We start from the raw sequence: 26,184 nt of genomic DNA, 5'->3' as shown, positions 1-26,184 counted from the left end.
TATCTTAAAAAAAAAATGTTTCTGAAGAACCTAGGAGCAGGACAGGAATAAAGACGCAGATGTACAGAATGGACTTGACACGGTGAGGGGGAAGAGTAAGCTGGGACAAAGTGAGAGAGTGGCATGGACCTATATACACTACCAAATGTAAAACAGAGAGCTAGTGGGAAGCAGCCGCATAGTACAGGGAGATCAGCTTAGTGCTCTGTTTCCACCTAGAGGGGTGGGATAGGGAGGGTGGGAGGGAGACGCAAGAGGGAGGAGATATGGGGATATATGTGTATGTATAGCTGATTTGTTACACAGCAGAAACGAACACACCATTGTAAAGCAATTACACTCCAATAAAGATGTTAAAAAGAAAAACAAATTGAAGAATAAAAACCGTAGGATCATCTCAATAGATGCAGAAAAAGCTTTTGACAAAACCCAACACCGATTTATAATAAAAGCTCTGTAGAAAGTGGGCATAGATGGAACTTACCTCAACATAATAAAGGCCATATATGACAAACCAACAGCTAACATCATTCTCAATGGTGAAAAGCTGAAGGCATTTCCTCTAAGATCAGGAACAAGGCAAGGATGTCCTCTGTCACCTTTTTTATCCAACATAGTTTTGGACGTCCTAGACAGCAATCAGAGAAGAAAAAGAAATAAAATGTATCCAAATTGGAAAAGAAGAAGTAAAACTGTAACTGTTTGCACATGATATGATACTATACATAGAAAATCCTACAGAGGCTACCAGAAAACTACTAAAGCTCATCAATGAATATGGTAAAGTTGCAGGATACAAAGTTAATACACAGAAATCCCTTGCATTCCTATACACTAAAAACGAAAGATCAGAAAGAGAAATCAAGGAAACAATCCCATTTACCATTGCATCAAAAAGAATAAAATACTTAGGAATAAACCTACCTAAGGAGACCAAAGAGCTATACACTGCAGACTACATAAGATGTTGATAAAAGAAATCAGATATGACACAAACAGATGGAAGGATATACCATGTTCTTGGATTGCAGGAATCAATATTGTCAAAATGACTATACTGCTCAAAGTAATCTACAGATTTAATACAATCCCTATCAAATTACCAATGGCATTTTTCACAGAACTAGAACAATTCTAAAATTATATGGAAACACAAAAGACCTTGAATAGCCAAGGAAATCCTGAGAAAGAAACAGAACTGGAGACTCCCTGACTTCAATCTACACTACAAAGCTACAGTAATCAAAACAGTATGGTACTGGCACAAAAATAGAAACATAGCTCAATGGAGCAGGATAGAAAGCCCAGAAATAAATTCATGCACCTATGGTCAACTAATCTACAACAAAGGAAGCAAAAATATACAATGAAGAAAAGAAAGTCTCTTCAATAAGTGGTGCTGGGAAAACTGGACAGTTACATGTTAGAGAGTGTTCTAATTTCATTCTTTAACACCGTATGCAAAAATAAACTCAAAATGGGTCAAAGACCTAAATGTAAGGTCAGATGCTATAAAACTCTTAGAGGAAAACAGAGGCAGAACACTCTTTGACACAAATCGCAGTATGATCTTTTTTGAACCACCTCTTAGAGTAATGAAAATAAAAACAAAAATTAACAAATGGGACATAATTAAAAGCTTCTGCACAGCAAAGAAAACCATAAACAAAATGAAAAAACAACTCAGAGAATGGGAGAAAATATGTGTAAATGAAGTGACCAACAAGGAATTAATCTCCAAAATATACAAACAGCTCATGCTGCTCTACGTCAGAACAAACAATCCTATCAAAATAGGCAGAAGATCTAAATAGGAAGAAGATCTAAATAGACATTTCTCCAAAGAAGACATACAGATGGCCAAGAGGCACATGAAAAGATGCTCAACATCACTAATTATCAGAGGAATGCAAATCAAAACTACAATGAAATCTCACCTCACACCAGTCAGAATGGCCCTCATTAAAAAAATAAACAATAAATGCTGGAGAGGGTGTGGAGAAAAGGGAACCCTCCTACACTGTTGGTGACAATGTAAATCGGTATAGCCACTATGAAGAACAGAATGGAGGTTCCTTAAAAAACTAAAAATAGAACTACCATATGATCCAGCAATCCCACCCCTGAACATATATGTGGAGAAAACTTTAATTAGAAAACATACATGCACCTCAATGTTCATTGCAGCACTGTTTACAATAGCCAAGACATGGAAGCAACCTAAATGTCCATCGACAGAGGAGTGGATAAAGAAGATGTGGTACATATATACAATGGACTATTAGCCACAAAAAAGAACAAAATAATGCCATTTGCAACAGCATGGATGGACCTAGAGATTACCATACTAAGTGAAATAAGTCAGAGAAAGACAAATACCATTTGATATCACTTATATGTGGAATCTAAAAAAATGATACAAATGAACTTATTTGCAAAACAGAAACAGACTCACAGACTTAGAAAACAAACTTATGGTTACCAAAGGGGAAAGGTTGGGGGGAGGGATAAATTAGGAGTTTGGGATTAACATATACACACTACTATATATAAAATAGATAACCGATAAGAACCTACTGTATAGCACAGGGAGCTCTACTCAATATTCTGTAATAACCTATATGGAAAAGAATCTGTAAAACAATGGGTATATATATATAACTGAATCACTTTGCTGTACACCTGAAACTAACACAGTATTGTAAATCAACTATAATCCAATATAAAATAGAAATTAAATTAAAAGCACAACAACAAAAAATAGAAGAAACTAATGTAAGTTTTTAGTCAAAATTAGATTCTGCAATATGGTAACTGATGGTGCATAATTTAGTTACAAGTTGTTTAAAAGTTAAAAACAAACATGGTAGAAATAACCATAACTACAGTAATCTGTTATTGGATACACAATATAGAAGTATGTAAAGTGTAACATCAATACCCTAAAATGTGAGGGGGAGGTGAATGTTTAGAAATGCTATCCATGTTAAATTGCTATTAGGTTAAAATAGCATGTTAATATAAGCCTCATGGGAACCACAAAGAAAAAACCTGTAGTAATTACATAAAAGAGCATGATACATCAAAGCATACTGATACCAAAAGACATCAAGACACAAGAAAAAAGAGCAGGATAAGAAGCAAGGAGCAATGAATCTACAAAACAGCCAGAAAACAATGAACAAAATGGCAAAAGTAAGTCCTTACAAATGGATAACTACTTTAAATGTAAATGGATATAATTCTCCAATCAAAAGACATAGAATGGCTGAATGAATCAAAAAAGAAGATCCAACAATATGCTGCCTATAAGAGACTCACTTTAGCCTTAAAGACACACACAGAGTGAGAATGAAGTGATAGAGAGTGAAGGGCTGGAAAGCAGATGGTAACCATAATAAGGAAGGAACAGCTATACTTAGGTCAGACAAAAATATACTTTAAACTAAAAATGGTAAAAATAAACATAGAAGGTCTTTATAATGATAAAGGGGTTAATCCATCAAGAAGACATAACAATTGTAAATAGTTATGCACCCAACACTGGAGCACCTAAATATATAAAGCAAAACTAACCAAGCTAAAAGGAGAAATAAACAGTAATACAATTATAGTTGAGGACTTTAAATCCCACTCTCAACTATGGCTAGATCATCCAGACAGAAAATCAATAAGGAAACAACAGATCTGAACAACACTATAGATCAAATGAACATGACAGACATATACAGAACACTATCTGACAGCAGCAGGAGACACATTCTTCTCAAGTACACATGGAACATTTTCTAGGATAGATCATATGTTAGTCCGTAAGTCTTAGCAAATTCAAGAAGATTGAAATCATACGAATATCTTCTCTGATCCTGTGGTATTAATAAAAATTAACAACAGGAGGAAGACTGGAAAACTCACGAATACATGGAAATTAAACAACATTCTCCTGAAAAACCAATAGAACAAAAAAGAAATTACAGGGGAGGTAGAGCAAATTGAGCCCAACGTTAGCAGAAGTAAAGAAAGAATAAAGATTAGAGCAGAAATAAGTAAAACAGAGAACAGGAAAACAGTAGAGAAGATGAACAAAACTGGGGTTGGTTCTTTGAAAAGATTAGCAAGAAAAAAAGAGAGGACCCAAATCAACAAAATTACAACTGAAAAAAGAGACATTACAGGTGACATCACAGAAATACAAAGGATCATAAGAGCCTACTGTGAACAAGTATATGCCAACAAACTGGAAAATCTAGAAGGTATGGAAAAATTCTTGAAACGTACAATATGCCAAAATTGAATCAGGAAGAAAGAGAAAATCTGAAAAGACCAACTACTAGTAAAGAGATGGAATCAGTAATCAAAAATCTCCCAACAAAGAAAAACTCAGGACCAAGTGGCTTCACTGATATATTTTACCAAACATTTAAAGAATTAACATTAATCCTTCTCAAAATCTCCCACAAAATCCCAGAGGAAGGAACACTCTCATATTTATTTTTCAGAACCTGCATTACCCTGAGACCAAAGCTAGAAAGGGATGCTACTAAAAACAAACAAACTGCAGGCCAATAACCCTGGTGAATATAGATACAAAAATTCTCAATAAAAACTAACAAAATGAATTCAGCAGCACATTACAAGGATCCTTCACCATGATCAGTGAGATTTAACCCTGGGATACAAGGATGGTTCAACATATACAAATCAGTATATGTGTTATATTGTATTAATGTAATGAAAGAAATATCTCAATAAATGCAGAAAAAGCATTTGACAAAATTCATTACCTGTTCATGATAAGAACACTTAACAAATTAGGTATAGAAATAAAGTGCCTCAACATAATAAAGCCTATATATGACAAGCCCACAGCTTACAGCTTACTCAATAATAAAAGTTGGAAAACTTTTCCTCCAAGATCAGGAAAGCACAAGAGTGCCCACTCTCACAACTCCTATTCATTATAGTACTGGAAGTTCTAGCTCGAGCAGGCAGGCAAGAAAAATAAATAAAGCATCAGAACTGGAAAAGAAGAAATAAAATTGGCTATATTTGCAGCTGACATGATTTTATGTATAGAAAATCCTAAAGCCTCCACCAAACTGTTATATCTAATTAATGAATTCAGTAAAGTTCCAGGATACAAAACTAACATACAAAAATTAATAGCGTTTCTCTCCACTAATAACAAATTATCTGAAAAAGAAGCAAAGAAAATGATCCTATTAATAATAGCATCAAAAATAATAAAATATTAGAAATAAGTTTAACCAAGGAGGTGAAAGATCTCTACATCAAAAACTACAGGACACTGATAAAAGAAATCAAAAAAGACACAAATAAATGGGAAGGTATCCTGAGTTCATGAATGGGTAGAATTAATATTGTTAAAATATCCATACTACTACAAAGCAATCCCTACCAAAATTCCAAAGGCATTTTTTTACCAAAATGGAAAAAACGATCCCAAAATTTATATAAAACAACAACAGACCACCAATAGCCAAAGAAATCCTGAGAAAGAAGAATAAAGTGGGAGGCATCATACTTCCTGATTTCCAGCTATATTATAAAGGTATAATTATCAAAGCATTATGACACTAGCACAAAAACAGACACATAGACCAATGGAACAGAGTTTAGAACCCAGAAATTAAACCATACATGTATGATCAACTAACATCTGACAAGGGAGCCAAGAATATCCAATGGAGAAAAGACAGTCTCATCAATAAATGGTGCCAGAAACACTGGATATTCACATGTAAGCTAGACCCCTTATTTTACATCACTCACAAAAATTACCTCAAAATGCATTAAAGACTAAAATATAAGGCCAAAACGACAGAACTCCTAGAAGAAAACAAATGGTCAGCTCTATTACACAGGTCTTGGCAGTGATATTTTGGATATGACACCTAAAGCACACGCAACAAAATCAAAAATAGTAGGACCACATCAAACTAAAAACCTCTGCACAATGAAAGAAAGGATCAACAAAATGAAAAGAATCTATGGGATGGAAGAAAATATTTGCAAACCATATATCTGATAAGGGGTTAATATCTAAAATGAAGAACTTATACAACTCAATAGCAAACCAACCAACCCACCAACCAAGCCTGAACAATCTGATTTAAAAAATGGGTAAAGGACCTGAACAGACATTTTTCCAAAGAAGGTTTATGAAAGCCAACACATACACGAAAAGATGATCAAAATCACTGATCATAAGGGAAATACAAATCAAAACTACAATAAGGTATTACCTCACCACCTCACCAATGTTGTCCTCAAAAAGAGAAGAGATGATAAATGCTGGAGAGGATATGGAGAAAAGGGACCCCTCATGCACTGGTGGTGGAAATGTAAATTGGTACAGACACTATGGAAAACAGTTTGGAGGTCCCTCAGAAAGTTAAAAATAGAACTTCCATATGATCCAGCATTTCCACTTCTGGGAATATAGCTGAAGAAATTGAAAACACTATGTCATAGAGATAGCTGCACATCCATGTTCATAGAAGCACTATTTACAATAGCCAAGACATAAAAACAAAGTGTCCATAAGTGGATGACTGGATAAAGAAGTTGTGGTATAAATACATCAGTACAAAGAAGTATTATTCAGCCATTAAAAAAGAAGGAAATCCTGCCATTTGCAACAACATATATGGACCTTGAAGGCATTATGCTAAGTGAAGTCAGACAGAGAAAGACAGATACTGTATGATCTCATGGAATCTCAAAAAACAAACCAAAACAAAACCAAACCTCATAGAAAAAGAGATCAGATTTGTGGTTACCAGACAAGGTGGGTGGGAAGAGGGGGAATTGGATGAAGGGGGTCAAAGGGTACAAACTTCCAGTTACAGAATCAGTAAGTACTAGGGATGTAATGTACAACATGGTGACTCTAGTTCACACTGCTGTATGGTATATTTGAAAGTGAAGAGAGTAAATTCTAACAGTTCTATTCACAAGGGAAAAATATATATTTACACATATATGAGATGATGGATGTTAACTAAACTTCTGTGGTAATAATTTCAAAACATATGTAAATCAAATTATTATGCTGTATACCTTAAACTTACACAGTGCTATATGTCAATCATATCTCAATGAAACTGGAAAAAAACAAAAATAAATTAACATCAGCTTTCATAAGGCACACTGTAATCATGTACCATCTAATAAAATGCAAGGAAATCAAAAAATCACTTCTAAGGTATCCCTGGCAAAAATGTATCACCTGAATCTAATCATGAGCAAACTTTAGACAAACACAAATAGAAGATATTCTACAAAATAACAGCCATGTAATCTTCAAAGATTCCCTGGCCACGAAGGTCAAGGACTGAGGAAATGTTCCAGATTAAAAAGGACTAAAGGGACCTGACAACTAAAGTAATGTATAATCCTGGACATTATTGGGACAACTAACAAAACTTGAATGGGTGTGGGCATTCGATGACAGTAATGTATATGAGTTAATTTCCTGATTTTTATATTGCATCATTATTACGTGGGAAAATGTCCTTGTTTGTAGAAAATGCACACCAAAACAGTAATGCTATTCTTGGAACTGAACTGACCATTGTTTTGGAAAAAAAAAGAAACAGGAAAACCATCTATCAGTCTTTTCCTCTAGTCTTCCTCATATTAACTTCTGTAAGCCACTGAGATTTTAGGGTTGATTTGTTATAATAATAGTCAGGCTATCTTAACAAATTTGCCCCTTAGCTTTACCACTGACAGATTATTTATTAGTGTGGGACTTGCTGCACCTTAGCCATTATTGATCCCAGTCGAGACAAGCCAATTGCTTCTAAATTCATCCTCATAATGTCTGTAACCTTACCTTCCAAGTTTCAGTTTTCTTGTGGTCACTAGTATATACTATAGAAACGGTCAGTCAACCAGAGCCTGCAGGCCAAGTCAGCCAACTGTCTATTCTTGCATGACCCACAAGCAAAGGATGGCTTTATATCTTCAAATGGTTGGGGGAAAAAAATCCAAAGAATAATAGTTTGTAACATGAAGATTATATAAAATTCAATTTTCAATGCCCATAAATACAGTTTTATTGGAACACAATCATGTCCATTCATTGACATATTTTTCTATAGCTGCTTTCATACTACAACAGCAGAGAAAATATTTACTTGCTTGACCTTTTACCAAAAAAAAAAGAAAGAAAAATGTGCTGAAGCCTGTACAACAAAAAACGAAAAAGTTTCCCAAACCAAGCTTTATTATTAAGAGGCTCTGAAGCCTGAGACCTGACTCCTCCATTTACCAACTCTGTGATCTTGGGAAATTGACATACTGTTTCTGAACAGCAATATTTGATTGGTAATAATAATAGGACACAATTCAGAGGGTTGTGAGAATTCCATGAGTTATTATAGGGCAGGTCCTTAGACCACTGCTTAACAATAAAATTAGCATTTTTTCTTTTTATATTTCCTTTTTAATTTAAAGTGTGTGGTATCATTAAACATACGTGTTATTTTCAACACTGATCTCCAGAAAAAGAAACTCTCAAAATTCAAAGATATTATATAACAACAATCGAGTAATGTAAATTAATTCATAACTTTGTTTATATTAAATCCCAATGAAAGATTAAGGGGCAGTGACAGAGATAGTCTTAATCCTGAAAATATTACTTAAAGCATAGGGAAGGATAAGAAAAATAATTTATGTGGTAGTTGAGAAATTAAAAATAACAGGAAGATAACAGAATTTCTTCCTAATAAATACTATAGTGGAGGGGTTAAGTTTAGACACAAAAAATGAGTCTATAGTCTGTATTCCTGAACCGTTTTGACTTAACCCTTAAAATCCACTTAACAAAAGTAATATATTTCAGATGCTGGAACACAGAGAAGAAATATGATACATTTTACATTTTTCCCTCCCATATATATTAAGAATTTAATGCTTTTAATAATAGAAAACATTTTCTCCAATACATTAAATTAGTTGAACACAAGGATTTTACCAATGCATGTAGTTAAGAGTCTCCTGGAACAGTATATAAAGTCTTTTCATATTTTTTCTCCAAGTTTTTATAAGATTTCTGTAGGCAAGTTAACAGTTTAGATATTTAATAAAAAATAGACTCAAAGAGCACCAACTTCTAGCCTTTCTAGGAAATTTAAGGTTAGATATGTATGAATTTGGTTGAGTTGGCATAAATTTGCTCAAATTCATAAATATATTTGCATATTTATATTTTCCTTCTGCTTTTAGGTTCACTCTAAAGTTATGTTATACAGCAAAGGAAACCATAAGCAAGACGAAAAGACAACCCTCAGAATGGAAGAAAATATTTGCAAATGAAGCAACTGACAAAGGATTAATCTCCAAAATATACAAGCAGTTCATGCAGCTCAATATCAAAAAAACAAACAACCCAATCCAAAAATGGGCAGAAGACCTAAATAGACATTTCTCCAAAGAAGATATAGATTGCCAACAAACACATGAAAGGATACTCAACATCACTGATCATTAGAGAAATGCAAATCAAAACTACAATGAGGTATCACCTCCCACTGGTCAGAATGGCCATCATCAAAAGGTCTACAAACAATAAATGCTGGAGAGGGTGTGGAGAAAAGGGAACCCTCTTGCACTGCTGGTGGGAATGTAAATTGATACAGCCACTATGGAGGTTCCTTAAAAAACTAAAAATAGAACTACCATATGACCCAGCAATCCCACTACTGGGCATATACCCTGAGAAAACCATAATTCAAAAAGGGTCACGTACCACAATGTTCATTGCAGCTCATTTACAATAGCCAGGACATGGAAGCAACCTAAGTGTCCATCGACAGATGAATGGATAAAGAAGATGTGGCACATATGTACAATGGAATATTACTCAGCCATAAAAAGAAATGAAATGGAGTTATTTGTAGTGAGGTGGATGGACCTAGAGACTGTCATACAGAGTGAAGTAAGTCAGAAAGAGAAAACAAATACTGTATGCTAACACATATATACGGAATCTAAAAAAAAAAAAAAAAAAAAATGGTTGTGAAGAACCTAGGGGCAGGACAGGAATAAAGATGCAGACGTAGAGAATGGACTTGAGGACACGGGGAGGGGGAAGGGTAAGCTGGGACGAAGTGAGAGAGTAGCATGGACATATATACACTACCAAACGTAAAATAGCTAGCTAGTGGGAAGCAGCCATATAGCACAGGGAGATCAGTTCAGTGCTTTGTGTCCACCTAGAGGGGTAGGATAGGGAGGGTGGGAGGGAGATGCAAGAGGGAGGGGATATGGGGATATATGTATACGTATAGCTGATTCACTTTGTGATACAGCAGAAACTAACACAACATTGTAAAGTAATTATACTCCAATAAAGATGTTAAAAAAATAAAGTTATGTGATAATATTCATGGAATTTTCTTTTTCACTTGCAACACTGTTAGCAATCTGAGATAAAGTGATAGTCATAAATTCCGTTTGTTTAATTTCTTAAGCCATATACATTTGTTGTGTTATTACAGTAACTTTGACAAGTCCATAGCTCCTTTCATGTGTAGTACTTTTATACTTTTACGAGGAAATATCTACCTTTATATCCTGACTAGCACATTTAAATAAAACTCATCTTAGTTTTATTTGTTCTTTTCTATTTCCACATCATCACACGTCAAAGTATAAGGGCTGTAGTTTTATATGGGTAAGAAACTTCACATACACAAAAATACTGTATGTTCCATTTATATGAAATTCAAAAACAAGCAAACCTAATCGGTAAGATAGCTAGTGGGAGGCAACCGCATAGCACAGGGAGATCAGCTCGGTGCTTTGTGACCACCTAGAGGGGTGGGATAGGGAGGGTGGGAGGGAGGGAGCTGCAAGAGGGAAGAGATATGGGAACATATGTATATGTATAACTGATTCACTTTGTTATAAAGCAGAAACTAACACAGCATTGTAAAGCAATTATACTCCAATAAAGATGTTAAAAAAAAAAAAAGAATAGTGGTTACCTCTGATGGTGAGTGGGTGTAGGCGTGAGTGGGTGTAGGTATTGGCTGGAAAGAGACACAAGGGAACCTTCTGGAGAAATGAAATTTTCTCTATCTTTAATCTGGGTCTAATTACAGGTGTGCATATATGTAAAAATGTATCAAGCTGTATACTCAGTCGTTGTGTATTTTAATAAAGTCACTATATTGTTTAAAAAGGGAAAGTGAAAAAGGGTAATATCTGTCCTGTCCTACAGTAGTTTTAGAATTGTAGCTCGTCAATAGAATTGGAAACAGTTGTGTACTGAGTGAATGAAAAGAGGCCAAGTCATGGAGTAAGATTCCACAGAGGGTGGGAAACTGGAAATCACCCCAAGGGCCACTGATAAGTGGTGAGAACATGAGTGAAATACTCAAAGTCTACATTTCCATTGTTCTTTATCAACCCTCTGAAATCGCCACAGCTTTTTCTTACTCCTATTGCCATCCTAAACATAAAAAACATTTGGGAAAGCAGGCAACAAACAGGAGCAGCTGTTACTATTGGCACAGAAGAAAGGAAGAGCTGCACAGAACTGGCAGCATGTAGCAGAACGGCCATAAAACCAGGACAAGTAACAGCAGCGTGCCCAAGGATGAACTGCATGCCAGGAAGGGCGACCAGCAACATTTCCACTTCCGAAAGCTACTACGAAAACTTAAACACAAATAATGGTTCTTAGTCAAGTCACGGATACATAACCAATAACTCAAATGCCCTTTTCATAAAACCATGCCCCAGTTCTCGGTATCCCAAAGCAGTTAGATATGCTAACCCCAATATTTTTACTAACATCTTTTAGCTTACTAAAGTACTTAAGAGTTTGCTAAGTAAATCTTGGGTAAGATGAAATACTTTACTTGTCAACACATTTGCTGGCTTCCTTGTATTTCTCAGCAATTTCAGGTAGCTTGGTTAAGTAAGCTGTGAACTTTGCATTTCCATGCCTGACAAGGATAGGAGTACAAGAGACAAAATCCAATTTAAGAAAAATCAAACAAACATATAGCAGGAAAACTTTATCCAAAAGAAAGTTGGTATTGACTAGACTTTAAATAAAAAGCAATATTAAAAATAGTCATATATTGCTAATTGTTTTTCCAGTAAGAAAAATTAATTCTAAACTCCTATGCATCAAATAATAAAGTTCTGTAAACACCAACTGATAGAATTACGAAGAGAAGGTCTCAGATTCACCACACCAAGAGGATTTTAACACAGCTTTCTTGGATAGAGCCATCTGCCCAAGCCAGAAAGTATATAGAAAAATTAAAGAACAAAATTAATAAGCTTAATATAATAGGCATATAAAGAACATATTCCTTGAGAATTATTTTAAGCATAGATCAGGCATTTATGAAAATTCATATACATTTCTACAAATTCAAAATGACTGTTATCATAAAACTCCATGCCCTAAATTAATTTAAAATAATTTAAAGAAAAGTAGAACTTCCCACCCAGCTAGAAATTTAAGAATGCAAATCTAAATAAATCCTCATTCAAAGATAAATCATACTGAGAAGCAACAAATTTTAGATGTAAATCATAAAGAAATACTTATAGAATTCAGCTTATGAGATACATTGAGATAAAATAAACTTTAAGTCAAAAGCATATTTTAAATGCTAATTTTAGACTAGAAATGTATAAAGGATTAAAATTAATAAGCTAATCCACTAATACAAGAAGAAAGAAAAAGATCAGAATACATCAGGAGAATATAAGAACAAGGAATAATAAAAAAAGAAAAACAAAAATTCATGACATAGCAACCAAAAGTATAAAAGTCAAAAGAAGAAACGTTTTTTTAAAGACTAATATTTAAAAACCTATGATGAGAGTGATAAAGAGAAATGTATTCTTATAAATTTGAAAACTGTAAGAAATGAACAACTTCCTAGAAAAATAAGATGCATCAAAATGGGCTGAAGAAGACACTGACAACTTGAATAGTACGATAACCATTTAAGAATGAATCAATAACTAAGTATCTTTCTCTCACCAAAACCCATAGACCTAAGTGATATTACTTACCAGGATTACCAAATACTCAAAAGACACATAATTTCAACTCTATTATGACTCTTTCAGAGAATAGAAAAAAAAAAAAGGTATATCTTCAACTCATTGTATAAATCCAGAATAATCTTATCAACACCATGAAAGGACATATGAGAATGAAAGAATAGAGGTGAATTCCATTAATCAATACAGAAACAAAAATCCTGAGTAAATAATCAGGAAGGTGAATCTTCCAATATATAAAATCAAGATATACCATGAGCAAGTTGGATTTATCTAGGGAATTCATGTTTGGTATAACATTAGAAAGTGATTTGCTAATTAATGCATTGAGAAAATACAGTTGAACGTCGCAAAAACACTGCCGAAGAAGTAACACACGGAGAAGAGATTTACTTATCATAAGTACCACACCACAGAAATGAACCTAAAATGTTATGACTATAGAGACAGACAAATAAACTAATGCAATAGAACAGAGCATCCAGAAAAATAGACCCATGAATATATGGAAACATGATCAATGGTGTTTGAACAAGTAATTAGCCATGTTGAAAAATAAATTGGGGACTTCCCTGGTGGCTCAGTGGTTAAGAATCCGCCTGCCAATGCAGGGGACATGGGTTCGAGCTCTGGTCCGGGAAGATCCCACATGCTGTGGAGCAACTAAGCTTGTGTGCCACAACTACTGAGCCTGCGCTCTAGAGCCCGTGAGCCACAACTGCTGATCCCACATACCACAACTACTGAAGCCTGCGTGCCTAGAGCCCATGCTCCGCAACAGGAGAAGCCACCGCAATGAGAAGCCCGCGCACCGCAACGAACAGTAGCCCCAGCTCACTGCAACTAGAGAAAGCCCGCGCACAGCAACGAAGACCCAATGCAGCCAAAAATAAATAAATTTTTTAAAAAAAGAAAAATAAACTGGATCCCCACTCATACCACACACAAAAATCAATTTCAGGTGGATTAAAATCAACGTAAAAATACAAAACCATAAAGCTACTAAAAGACAATAGAGTAGGAGGTGTATCTGATATCGGGGGCAGAGAAAATATTAATAAAATAAATGTAAAAACACATAAACAAAAAAAAATTTACAAGTTCCACTACATTAATTAGAACTTATGTTCATAAAGGACAAGGCAAACTTGATGAAACATTTGCATCACATAAAACTGAAAAGGACTGTTATGTAGAAAATAACGTTTTAAAACCTACAAATGAATACGAGACAGACAATCCCCCCCCCGCAGAAAAATGAGAAAAGATACTTCTTTTATAAAAAGAGAAAATAAGAAAAGACAAATGACCAATAAATATATAAAAGATGCATTACATTATGAGCCCTCAAAGGAATTAAAATCATAGTGAGATCAGAGTTTATACTCACCAGCTAAGCTAAACAAGATTTCAAAATTTCACAAGGTGAAATTGCAAAGATGTAGAGTAGCTAGAACTGTTACAAAATGCTAGGAAAGGTAAATTGTGCAACTACTTGGAAGTCAATTTGGTGCTTTTCTGTTAAAGGTGAAGTTTAAAAATTTTTTATTTAGTTTTCTTTCAACAAACAGGCTTACACAGATGCAAAGACACTGAAACCAGACAGCTTCAGTTTGTCTCACGGCCCTTTCACTAATTAGCTCTGTAACCTTGGGAACATCTACGACCTCTCTCTGCTTCAGTTTCTTTATCTGTAAAATAAGGACTTAGAACACTGTCTGTCATGCAGTAAACATTCAATAGATGTTAGCTGTGCTTGCATGGAGTAATAAAAATCATTTTAAAACAATATTAATCAAAGGATACACCCATTAGCTTTGAGAAAAATATTTGTTAGGCATGACCTTTAAATTTGTAATGAAAAATTATTTTTTAAACTACCCTGACAGGCAAATCTATCTGTGGCACAAAAAATTCTGATCAAACTAAACTTAGGAGCTGGGAAAGTACAGTATTTAAAGGCACTTACCACAAAGAAGTACAAGTTCTTAGAATTGAGGGGACTACAATCACTTACTGAGCAAATGCCACAAGCTCACCACCCCAAAAGATCTCCCAACCTGTGAGACTAAGAGGATAGTCTTTACAGCAGAGCTTAATGAAGCCCTTCTGTTTGGTACATTAACTCAAGCACACGAGTACCTGCTAGGAAGCTGAGTCCCTGACAATCTCAGGCACATGCAGATGAACATCCCCAGTGCTTTGCATCCTTAGCTATACATTAGAAAGACCTGGGAGTTTAAAAAAAAAAAAAAAATTCTCATGCCCAGGCCATACCCACACCAATTTAATCAAGTTCTTGGGATGGGACCCAGGAAGAAGTACATTTGAAAATCTTGGCAGGAGATTCCAAAATGCAGCCAAGATTGAGAACCACCGTGTTAGAACAAGTCCCCATCACTCTACCTTGAAAAACCCAATCAATGCCCCACGTGGGCATAATTTTACTTGACCCTCGATAAGCTAGCCAGTCTAGAACTGACGGTCTGAAGCTCTAAAGGTTCATTGTTTTTTTTTTGGTTTTTTCTTTGGTATATAGATTAAGGTAAAGCCTTTAAAGACCAGAAAATGAACAAACCACCGTGGAACCTGTGGTTTCACCTGAGGTTAAAATCCTGTGTAGAGTCATACAACTGACGACAGTATCAGTCAAAAAAGTATTATATCAGCGTGCATTGCCCTCACCTACCACAGAGACCTGAACAATCACGTCATAGTCATGAAACTACCTACAATTCACAATGATGTCTGAAAAGCACTCTTCATTCAATCTCCATGAGAAGTGCACCAAATAGGCAGAAAAACAGTAGTGGGTTTACTCCATTCATAGAGGACAAGGTCTACACAGACTCTCTGAAAAACAAAAAGAGTTCACATAGAAGAGTATCTTAGTAATGCATTCTATTGTCCTTACTGATGCGGTACTATTAGACGGTAAGTTCCTAACTGCATTATACAATATCAGCCAAAAGTCTGTGGGCACCAACTATAGATACCTGCATTACTAGACTTCTGTATTTACATATAGGCATATTTCTCTTTTTTAATTGGGGTATAGTTGTTTTACAACATTGTGTTAGTTTTTGCTGTACAACAAAGTGAATCAGCTATATGTATACATATATCCCCTCCCTCTTGGACCTCCCTCCCACCACCCCCATCCCACCCGTCTAGGTCACCAAGGAGCACCAAGCTGAGCTCCCTGCACTATACAGCAGGTTCCCACTAGCTATCTGTTTTATGCATGGTAGTGTATATATATCAATCCCAATCTCCCAATTCATCCCACCTCCCCTTCCCCCCTCCCCGTGTCCACATATTTCTTACACTTAAATTATAAGCTGGCTATTATTTTCTTTGAGACATTCATTTGCTTATTTTATAGCACTTTCAAAAAGGTTAAGCTGATACTTTTTTAGCATAGATATACACAGTTTTAGACATATTTTATTATTTAGTTCAGTTTTCTGAAAGACTATTTTTTTTCAAAACTAATTCTTTATACATATGCTTAAACCTAGCTCAGATATTTCTGTTTACCATTCATTTTGAGGATTTTTTTCCCCTGCTATGCTCTATGATTTAATTCTAGTCTTCATATCTCAAACATGTTAACAAGGAAGCAAACGCTATCAATTATTGTGATTCTTATGGTGAAAAATTCATCTTCATCTATTAGCAAGCCTAAAGATCTAGTGATTTTGAGTAGAATGATTAACAAGCATATTTCTCTTCTTGTAAGGGGAAAAAAAGTACAAGAATGATTAAAGACACAGGTAAGAGCAGATCTTAACTATACTGGGAAAGAAAAAAATATAAGAGATTGGGAAAGAAGAGTTATAAATGTACATAGGTTTCTAGAGATGTAATTGGTAGATGGAATTTCCCATTTACTAAAAGACACATGAATCCAACCAATGTATAAAATCTCCTTATGTTATTGGCAGGAGAATTAAGCTATTTGAGTGAATTAAGGTAGAGCTGGGCCAGAAGACAAGGGTAGATTAGTTTTAATATTGGAGATAATGAGCAGAATTGGTTTAAAACTGAACCAGCAAAACCCATAGCAAAAGGCGTACATAAAACCAAGGAAACAACTAATGAGATGGTGTATAGATTCTGTCGATGCCCACGTAGGTCCCCTTTACCAGGCTGATGTGCCCATATCCAGCTGTGAATGTTGCTTACTCATGGCTCACAGCCGCCCCTTTCTCCAAAGAATTGACCTAGGTCTTGGAATGTTCATCAACCCTTCATCTCCCCTTCCCAGCAGTTCAGTTGATATGAGACAAAAAGGCTGCCCCTTATCCTCAACTCCTCACCTCACCAGCTTCAAAGCTGGATCGAGTCTATGGTACCATTCAGCTCCAGAGTCCCCTCTGGGACCAGAATAAAGCTAGTCTCACATTCTCTACCTACATTTTTTCCCTTTCCTACTTCCCTTAGACTGAGAACTCTCCTAGTAAACCACTTGAGTAAGAATCCCCACCTCAGGCTCTTTGTCTGGGGACCGTAATCTAAACTCTCTTAAGTTCTGTAGTCTTAGCTGCATGGAGTGAGGGATGGATGTGCCAGTTAAGAGGAATCTAAACTCTCTTAAGTTCTGTAGTCTTAGCTTGCATGGAGTGGGGGATGTGGCAGTTAAGAGGGAGTCATGGGGTTTCTTTTTCTTATATTTATTTAATTAATTAATTAAGTTTTTTGGCTGCATTGGGTCTTTGTTGTTGTGCGCGGGCTTTCTCTAGTTGCGGCGAGCGGGGGCTACTCTTCCTTGCGGTGCGTGGGCTTCTCAATGCAGTGGCTTCTCTTGTTGCAGAGCACAGGCTCTAGGTGCGCAGGCCTCAGTAGTTGTGGCACGCGGGCTTCAGTAGTTGTGGCTCGCGGGCTGTAGAGCGCAGGCTCAGTAGTTGTGGCGCACAGGCTTAGTTGCTCCGTGGCATGTGGGATCTTCCCGGACCAGTGCTCGAACCCATGTCCCCTGCATTGGCAGGTGGATTCTTAACCACTGCACCACCAGGGAAACCCACTCATGGGGTTTCTTGTGACTGGGGATGAGGTATGCCAGGATACATCCTCTTACTATACAAGAAAATGTAAATTACCTATTTCCACACTCAGTGTTTTCTCACATCATAAGGCTACTGGCAGTGGGCCTGTCGTACTCTTCAAAGATCCTACCCTTGATTGTGAACATGGGTGTCCAGCCCTTGTGGACAACCAACCTCTAGCTCCTGACTGGGCATGGGAATGACAACTCTATAATGTGGCAGAAACATACTTGCCTTTTACGTTACACGACTCTCAGTTCATAAGGCTTTCCATTTCAGTGACTTGCTATGTTTTACCTCAGGGTCCTCAGTTATGAAGTAGTGATTATCTGGCCTGCCCTCACCAGACAGTTCCTCAAGACTTATTTGTCGACCTTTACTCTGTAGGACTCACTGACCAGGATGTGTTCTCAGGATTCCCCACCCCATGGGAGAGAACATAGCCAAAGGCCTACATGGACTTGGTAAGTTCCACAGACTTCTATTAAAGAATCCAGAATGATAACGTTGGCAGATAATTCTCTGTTCTACACCGGTTCAAAATCAGCTGTAAGGTGCAGGCCAAAAGAAGATACTACATGAAATTGACAGCTAGGTATTGGGTTGCCGAATTTAGCTAATGAAAATCTAAAACACCCAGTTAAAATTGAAATTCAGATAAGCAATGACTAAATTTTTTTAATATAAGTATGTTCAAATGTTCCAGGAGACACACTTATACTAAAAATTTTTCATTGTTTGAAATCTGAAATTCAGATTTAACTAGGAGTCCTCTATTTTCTCTGATAATTCAACCCAGCGGTACACCTAGAAGGAGGTGGATATTCTAACTAGGGACTACTCTTCTACTGCAATCAATCTGCCACAGATCGATGGCAGACGGTGGCGGATGCACTGGCCTCCCCGGGGAGGCCAGCTCAGCCTCCCAGGCCTCTGGATGTGTCCATGAGACTATCATACCTGAGACAACCCAGGCATGGTCTCTTTGCTGTAGGCCACCAAGCCAAGTCTTGAACACTCCACGTGGCTAGAGGTGCAGGAGCCAACACTTTTCCACTAAAATTTCTCTGTCATTCACAACACTCCAGAGAGTGACTCAGTAGCACTTCATCAGCCTCCCCCATCAGAGTCTTTCTCTAAATGCCTTCACAAAGAGCTCTCTTCTCAAGCTCAAGTGGGGATACAGTAATGGATGTGAGCAAAAGGCTGAGATCCATTACCTTCGGATTTCCTGCTAATGTTGTTATTTTTCTCCACTTGCCCTCCATTGAAAGTGTGATGTCCTTCTTGCCTACCTTGTAGACTGTATCAAACAAATTGGCCAGATCACAAAGTCCAGTCTAAGTTCAGATACTGGTAAAAATGATGACTGAGATTTGTTTGTACATGCTTTCATTTCACTACTGAAAAATAAGCACAAATACATACGAAAGTTCACAGGTATCTGTGATTTGGGCTTCTGGTGCCTGACTCATTTGCTGCTAAGGTGCACCCAACGTGTGGCAGTCTTAGCACCCCAGCAGCATATGCAAGCTGACCTTCCACCACGCACAGCCTGCTTTCCAAGTGAACACATTGCAGGTCACAAAACTTCACCAACCTGAAACTGACTCTGGCCTCCCTGTGGGGATGGAGAACCATGAGAACACATATCCAAGAGTGAGTTACAAGATGTGGAGCAAGAAAGAGCCCACATGTACCCATTTTATGTGTGATGTATGATGAACTAAGAATTAATGGACATAGAGAATTTGTAAAGAGTATCTTTATATCATTTTTTTAAATGACATACAACCAGTAGGAAAATAGGTAAATTGTAAAGATGGGCAATTCACAGAAAAAAATACAAAATTGACTCAATGGCAATAGGAGTAAGCAAAAACTAAGGGACTGAAAATTGAAATGCCTACACTTAGAATCATTTTCATCCATTAGATTTTAAAAAATTGAAAAGACAAATAATAACCAGAATTGACAATGATGAGGAAAAACAGGCACTCTCATACAGTACAGCTGAAGAAAGTGTAAAATGGTAATGCCTATTTAAACAGCATCTTTTTTAAAAATGTTAATATCCATCAATTTAGTGATTCCACTTTTGGTATATATCTTAGTGAAACTTTTGCACACGTACAAAGAGGAATGAAAAGGAACAATACTGTATGAAATAACCAAAGGTTGTAAACAATCTAAATCATCATCTAGAAATATATCAACACTATAGAATACTAGGTAATTTTAAATTATATGTGCATACATATATTGATAAATTAAAATATCTAAAATATATTGTTAAATAAAAAGAGTAATTTTCAGAAAATAGGGACTTGATTCTATTTATGTAAAAGTAAGCAAAATCAAAATATACTTAGTAAGTAGAAAAAGATTCACATGGATAAAGACCAACTAATACTATTTGAAAAGAGAGTGCAATTAGGGGAGAGGAAAAGAGAAAGTTTTCACTCTTACTTTGTATGTTTGAAATTTTAAAGTAACTGTGGATTTATTTATTGTATAATTATAAATGCACAAACACAGACATACATATGTATGGTGGAATAAGAACGACCACAAATTTTTTTAACATTCCTCCCTTTGACAGGTGGCAGCTGTGTACCTTCCCCTTGGTTCTGGGCTCAGTCTATTGAGCTGTACTGACTAATAGAATACGGCAGCACTGTTGCTGAAACAGTTTCCAGGCCCAGGTCTTAACACATTGGCCACTCCACTTCTGCTCTCTTGGAACACTTGCTCTCAGGTTGTTTCCTATGTGAAACTAGCCAACAGGCTGTGAGAAGCCTAAGTCATGGGGCGTCAACAGTCCCCAGCCAATAGTCAATATCTACTTCAGGCCATGTACATGAGCCATCTTGGATATTCAGTCTAGATGAGCCTGCAACATATGACTACAATAGCACTAAAGACTGCAAACAAGAATTGCCCAGCTGAGCCCAGTCAACACACAGAATTATGAGAGATAATTATACAGTAAGTCCCCTACATACGAACGAGTTCTGTTCCGAGAGTGCGTTCGTAAGTCCAATTTGTTCGTAAGTCCAACAAAGTTAGCCTAGGTACCTAACTAACACAATTGGCTATAGGGTACTGTACTGTAATAGGTTTATAAATACTTTTCACATAAATAATACATAAAAAACAAACACAAAAAATAAAACATTTTTAATCTTACAGTACAGTACTTCGAAAAGTACAGTAATACCAGCTATATCACCACTGCTTTTACGCTTGCTTCCAGACATCCTGGGCTTGAAATAAAGATACTGTACTACTGTACTCTACACAGTACTGTACACTAAAGTACCCAAAAGCACAACCACTTGTAGAGGATGCACGCATGTGACAATGTATGCCAGACATGTGAACTAACTTACGTGATTGGACATGCCAACGCACATTTGTATCTTTGAAAGTTCGCAACTTGGAGGTTGCGCACATAGGAGACTTACTGTAAATTGTTGTTTTAAGTCACTCAGCTTTGGGATGGTTTATTACATGGTAATAGATAACAAGAACAATATAAACAATATGCTTTAAAACACTCAGTAATATACATTTAGGACTTTAAATAATGAAGAAGAATATAAGATATCAAATCTATGTACCTGGGGTAAGTTAATAAACGTAAGTCAAAGTAAAATTTTATCTTCGCCGCCTAGCACAATCTTTGAAATGTAGCAAATGTTTCATAAATACACTAAAATACAGACACAGGAGAGCTGTATAGTCAAGGAAAGGTTAAAAGAGAGGAGGGTATCTAACCTAGGTGAAAATGAAAAATATGTTTTCTCGAGGATTCATCAACGTCCCTTCAGCAAGTCAGAAACTACATATTCTACTTTATTTCACACATGTTGTGTTGTAATCATCTATTTGTATATAGTTAACACTTCACCTAACAAAAGAAAGGAAGATATAAACAGTCATGTTTTGCCCCATGCCTTCAATTTGCCCAGAAAAGTTTATATGCATAGTTTTACATAAACATAAAAATGTTTCCAATAAAATTATGAAAATATTTTAATGAGTAAACCTCAAGGACTTTGCTTGAAGATGTGCATTTCAAGCACAATTCTTCTTTGTAGAAGACCATATAATAATTGTGATATTACAAAATTAAACAATATTATTGTCTTCTTCAAATGGAGGGAAGGTTACCTCCTAAAGAGTTGAGGCTCACCAAAAGAGTTTTGAGTTCACCGTTCTGAGTATCATAATATTTTTATCCTGAGTAACTGCAAATGTGTGCATTGTATTTCCAGATTGTCATTGTTAAAAATAATCCATTTTTTTGGGACTTCCCTGGTGGTGCAGTGGTTAAGAATCCACCTGCCAGTTCAGGGGACATGGGTTCGATCCCTGGTCCGGGAAGATCCCACATGCCACGGAGCCACTAAGCCTGTGCGCCACAGCTATTGAGCCTGTGCTCTAGCACCTGCGAGCCACAACTACTGAGCCCGTGTGCCACAACTACTGAAGCCTGCAGCCTAGAGCCTGTGCTCCACAACAAGAGAAGCCACCACAGTGAGAAGCCCGCACACCACAACAAAGAGTAGGCCCTGCTCGCCACAACTAGAGAAAGCCCGCTCGCAGCAATGAGGACCCAATGCAGCCAAAAATAAATAAATAAATAAATAAATTTATTTATTTTTTAAAAAGTAGAAATTAAAAAAAAAGAAAATAATCCATTGTTTGTTGTTATTTTAAAGAATGTTGAAATTGGGAGGAGGATACTACAAGGTAATACTGAGGAAGATGAAGAGCTGCACATGAAGAGAGGCACGACCTCACAGTCACTGGAATGGCCTACAGTTTGGGGAATAAATCTTAGGGCCACAGATGAAACAATAAAAAGTGCATTTGATAATATCAGCACTAAGGTAAATTATCAGCAGTCTACAAAAAGAATGTCACACATATTTGAAAGGAAACCGAGAAACTACTGCTACTAGATAATACACACAGGGCAGCTGCTCTCAGTGTAGCCCTCCTATCAAGAATAACAATAGTCGTTGAATAAAATAAAAATAAAACAAAACAGCAAACAAGCAATGACAGTCACAGACTTTTATGGCATTACAAAGCAATCAAGGCTTCAGAATTTGAGGGGCCACAATCTCAGAGAACAGGCAAAATCATGGACGTGAACTGACGTTTTCTCTTCATTATCCTTGAAGTATTTGTTTATTCTTAATCCACATGCATTAAGAGAAGAATCCAAAATTAAAGTGGCATCTAAGAAACTGAGTTAAGGAGAGCTTTCAGGAATCTCACAATACTGGGAAAGAATAGTTGGAATTTGGGCTATTAAAGCAGCCAGGACTTTTGGGGCCAAGATCCTAGGAAAACAAGGAAATAATGGAGAAGAGAGAGAATATTCTGAGCTGCATTTTCATTTGAGATTTGTAGATGCTGAAGTTTCATGGGATGAGAAGCTGAGATTAGCAAAATGGAGGCAAAGAGGCTAAAAATCTAGGCAGAGCTTCTAGCAAACTTATATTGCTAGGGAAACAAAAATGAAAGTTTGGGCTTCCCGAAGAAGACACCCTGCTTTCAGTTGAGACCCAAGGAAAATTCTCACGCAATACTAGTGGGAATGTAAATTCTTGCAATGACCTTGCAGAACAAGAATGGGTATTTTTGTTTTGGTACAAGGAGATTCTGCTTTACAAAGTCACTCGGGGATCCAGGCTGCCAGTGGCCCTAACATCTGCAAAATGTCGCTTCCAGGAACTCCCTGGCGGTCCAGTGGTTAGGACTCCATGCTTCTACTGCAGGGGGCACAGGTTCAACCCCTGGTTTGGGGAACTAAGATCCCACATGCTGCACGGCACGGTAAAAAAAATAAAATAAATTGCTTTAAAAAAAAATGTGGCTTCCAAGTGAAATTCACCTCTTACTCCACTGAAGATTGGGTAATAGAGATTATAGAGGGAAAACAGAAGGCTTGTATGGGCTAGGCCTTATAAGTGGTCAATATCACTTCCAACCACATTCCATTGGCAGGAACTCAATTATATGGCCACCTTTCACTGCAAGGGGATTTTAGCTCTGAACCCTAGAGGCAGTTAAATTTATTTGATGAATAGCCAGCCAGTCTCTGCCATGGCCCGTTTCTCATCATTTACACACATATAAAATAGCATTCCTTGAACAATGCTAGACATAAAAAATGACTAATACATATTTCACGTCTTAATTTTATTTTACTGTATACAAGTAAAATTTATCTGTGAACACCATTCTCTTAGAGTGGGTAGTTGCCATATACTAAAAAAAAAAAAAAAAGTCTAGGTTCAAAACGTTATCCTCAAGCTTTTTGCTGATTTAACAGGAAAATGTAATAGATACTCCTTCAGTTCTCACTTTATGAACACCAATGATAAATTTGTTACAAAAAGAAGGAAATTCTACAAGTTGAAAAACAAATGATATAAGTAGCTATTAAAGATTGTAAACTGCTGTGTAGGATGGACATTCACAGCCAGTAATGGAAGTCTTAAAATAGAAGTTCTCATGGCATTCTGGGCATTAACCCTTTTCAAAAGCTAAACAAATGCTTTGTGATTAATACCTAATTTGAATATGCCATGCTAAACAATCCTAAGCAGTTGCTTTTGAGAGAAACTGTCATTTTCAGTCAATTTATTTTATTATGCTTTTGAAATTTACCCACTAGTGTTGAAGGATAAACTTAACCCTAAGGATGCAGTCCTAATCACTGTGTCTTTCACTAAGATTTTCTGGGGAGATTAGAATGTGCTTTCTGCACAGGTATTAACTTACCAAGCTTTATTTTAGCAATCAAGGAATTGCAAATAAGCACAAGGAGAGGTCACAATTAAGCAGAAAATGTATTGATTCCTGTGTCCTCCATTTATCATGGAATTTACATTATAAATTTCATCACAGTAATTCTTTTGTAATTGTTCACCTTGTCTTTGGTCGGGTTTAAACAAGAATTGGGAATTATTCATCAATTTTTTCAGTCCTTAATTCAATCTTAAACATTTTAAAATACCTTGCCCTCTAATTTATATAGTTTGTTCAATTAATGTTGAGAGATCAGCCAAAGAAGGAGGTAAAGCTCTCAGCTAACATTTGTTAACTTGGCTAATGTCTGGTAAGCACTCTCTCCTTGTGCATTACATATATTGTATTTGTTTTATGTCTCAAATTTATCACACCTCCTATGTAAGATGGGTATTATAAGGACTAACATTTAAGTGCTTTGTCCAGTGTGACTTAATTAGCACCTTTCCTTCTGACTGGACCTTGCCTTTCTAGTAATTAAATATTTGAAGTATCATCTCTGGGAATTCCTATCCCATTTTACAGAAATAGGCATTTTAAAAGAAAAGCAGGGGTGCCTTCAAGATGGTGGAGAAGTAAGACGTGGAGATCACCTTCCTCCCCACAAATACATCAAAACTACATCTACACATGGAACAACTCCTACAGAACACCTACTGAACGCTGGCAGAAGACCTCAGACCTCCCAAAAGGCAAGAAACTCCCCACATACCTGGGTAGGGCAAAAGAAAAACGGAAAAACAGAGACAAAAGAATAGGGATGGGTCCTGCACCAGTGGGAGGGAGCTGTGAAGGAGGAAAGGTTTCCACACACTAGGAAGCCCCTTCGCGGGCGGAGACTGCGGGTGGCGGAGGGGGGAAGCTTCGGAGCCACAGAGGAGAGCGCAGCCACAGGGGTGCAGAGGGTAAAGCGGAGAGATTCCCGCACGGAGGATCGGTGCCGACCAGCACTCACCAGCCCGAGAGGCTTGTCTGCTCACCCACGGGGGCGGGCAGGGTCTGGGAGCTGAGGCTCGGGCTTCAGAGGTCAGATCAGGGAGAGGACTGGGGTTGGCTGTGTGAACACTGCCTGAAGGGGGCTAGTGCACCACAGCTAGCTGGGAGGGAGTCCAGGAAAAACTCTGGACCTGCCTAAGAGGCAAGAGACCATTGTTTCAGGGTGCGTGAGGAGAGGGGATTCAGAGCACCGCCTAAAAGAGCTCCAGAGACAGGCGTGAGCCATGGCTATCAGTGCAGA

General features: G+C 36.9%; 1 long non-coding RNA gene across 1 annotated transcript in view; it reads right to left on the bottom strand.

Moving 5' to 3' along the window:
* Positions 1-498: 498 nt before the first annotated feature.
* Positions 499-26,184, bottom strand: part of LOC133091901 (uncharacterized) — a 141,905-nt gene continuing 116,219 nt past the window's right edge. The window contains exon 3 of the long non-coding RNA XR_009700999.1: positions 499-628. This is a non-coding gene — a long non-coding RNA (uncharacterized LOC133091901). The remainder of the gene's footprint in view (positions 629-26,184) is intronic.

The sequence above is a fragment of the Eubalaena glacialis genome, chromosome 5 (genome assembly GCF_028564815.1).
Source record: "Eubalaena glacialis isolate mEubGla1 chromosome 5, mEubGla1.1.hap2.+ XY, whole genome shotgun sequence".
NCBI lineage: Eukaryota > Metazoa > Chordata > Mammalia > Artiodactyla > Balaenidae > Eubalaena > Eubalaena glacialis.
The sequence above is the reverse complement of the archived record's forward strand: the minus strand, read 5'-3'. Positions and strand labels throughout refer to the sequence as shown.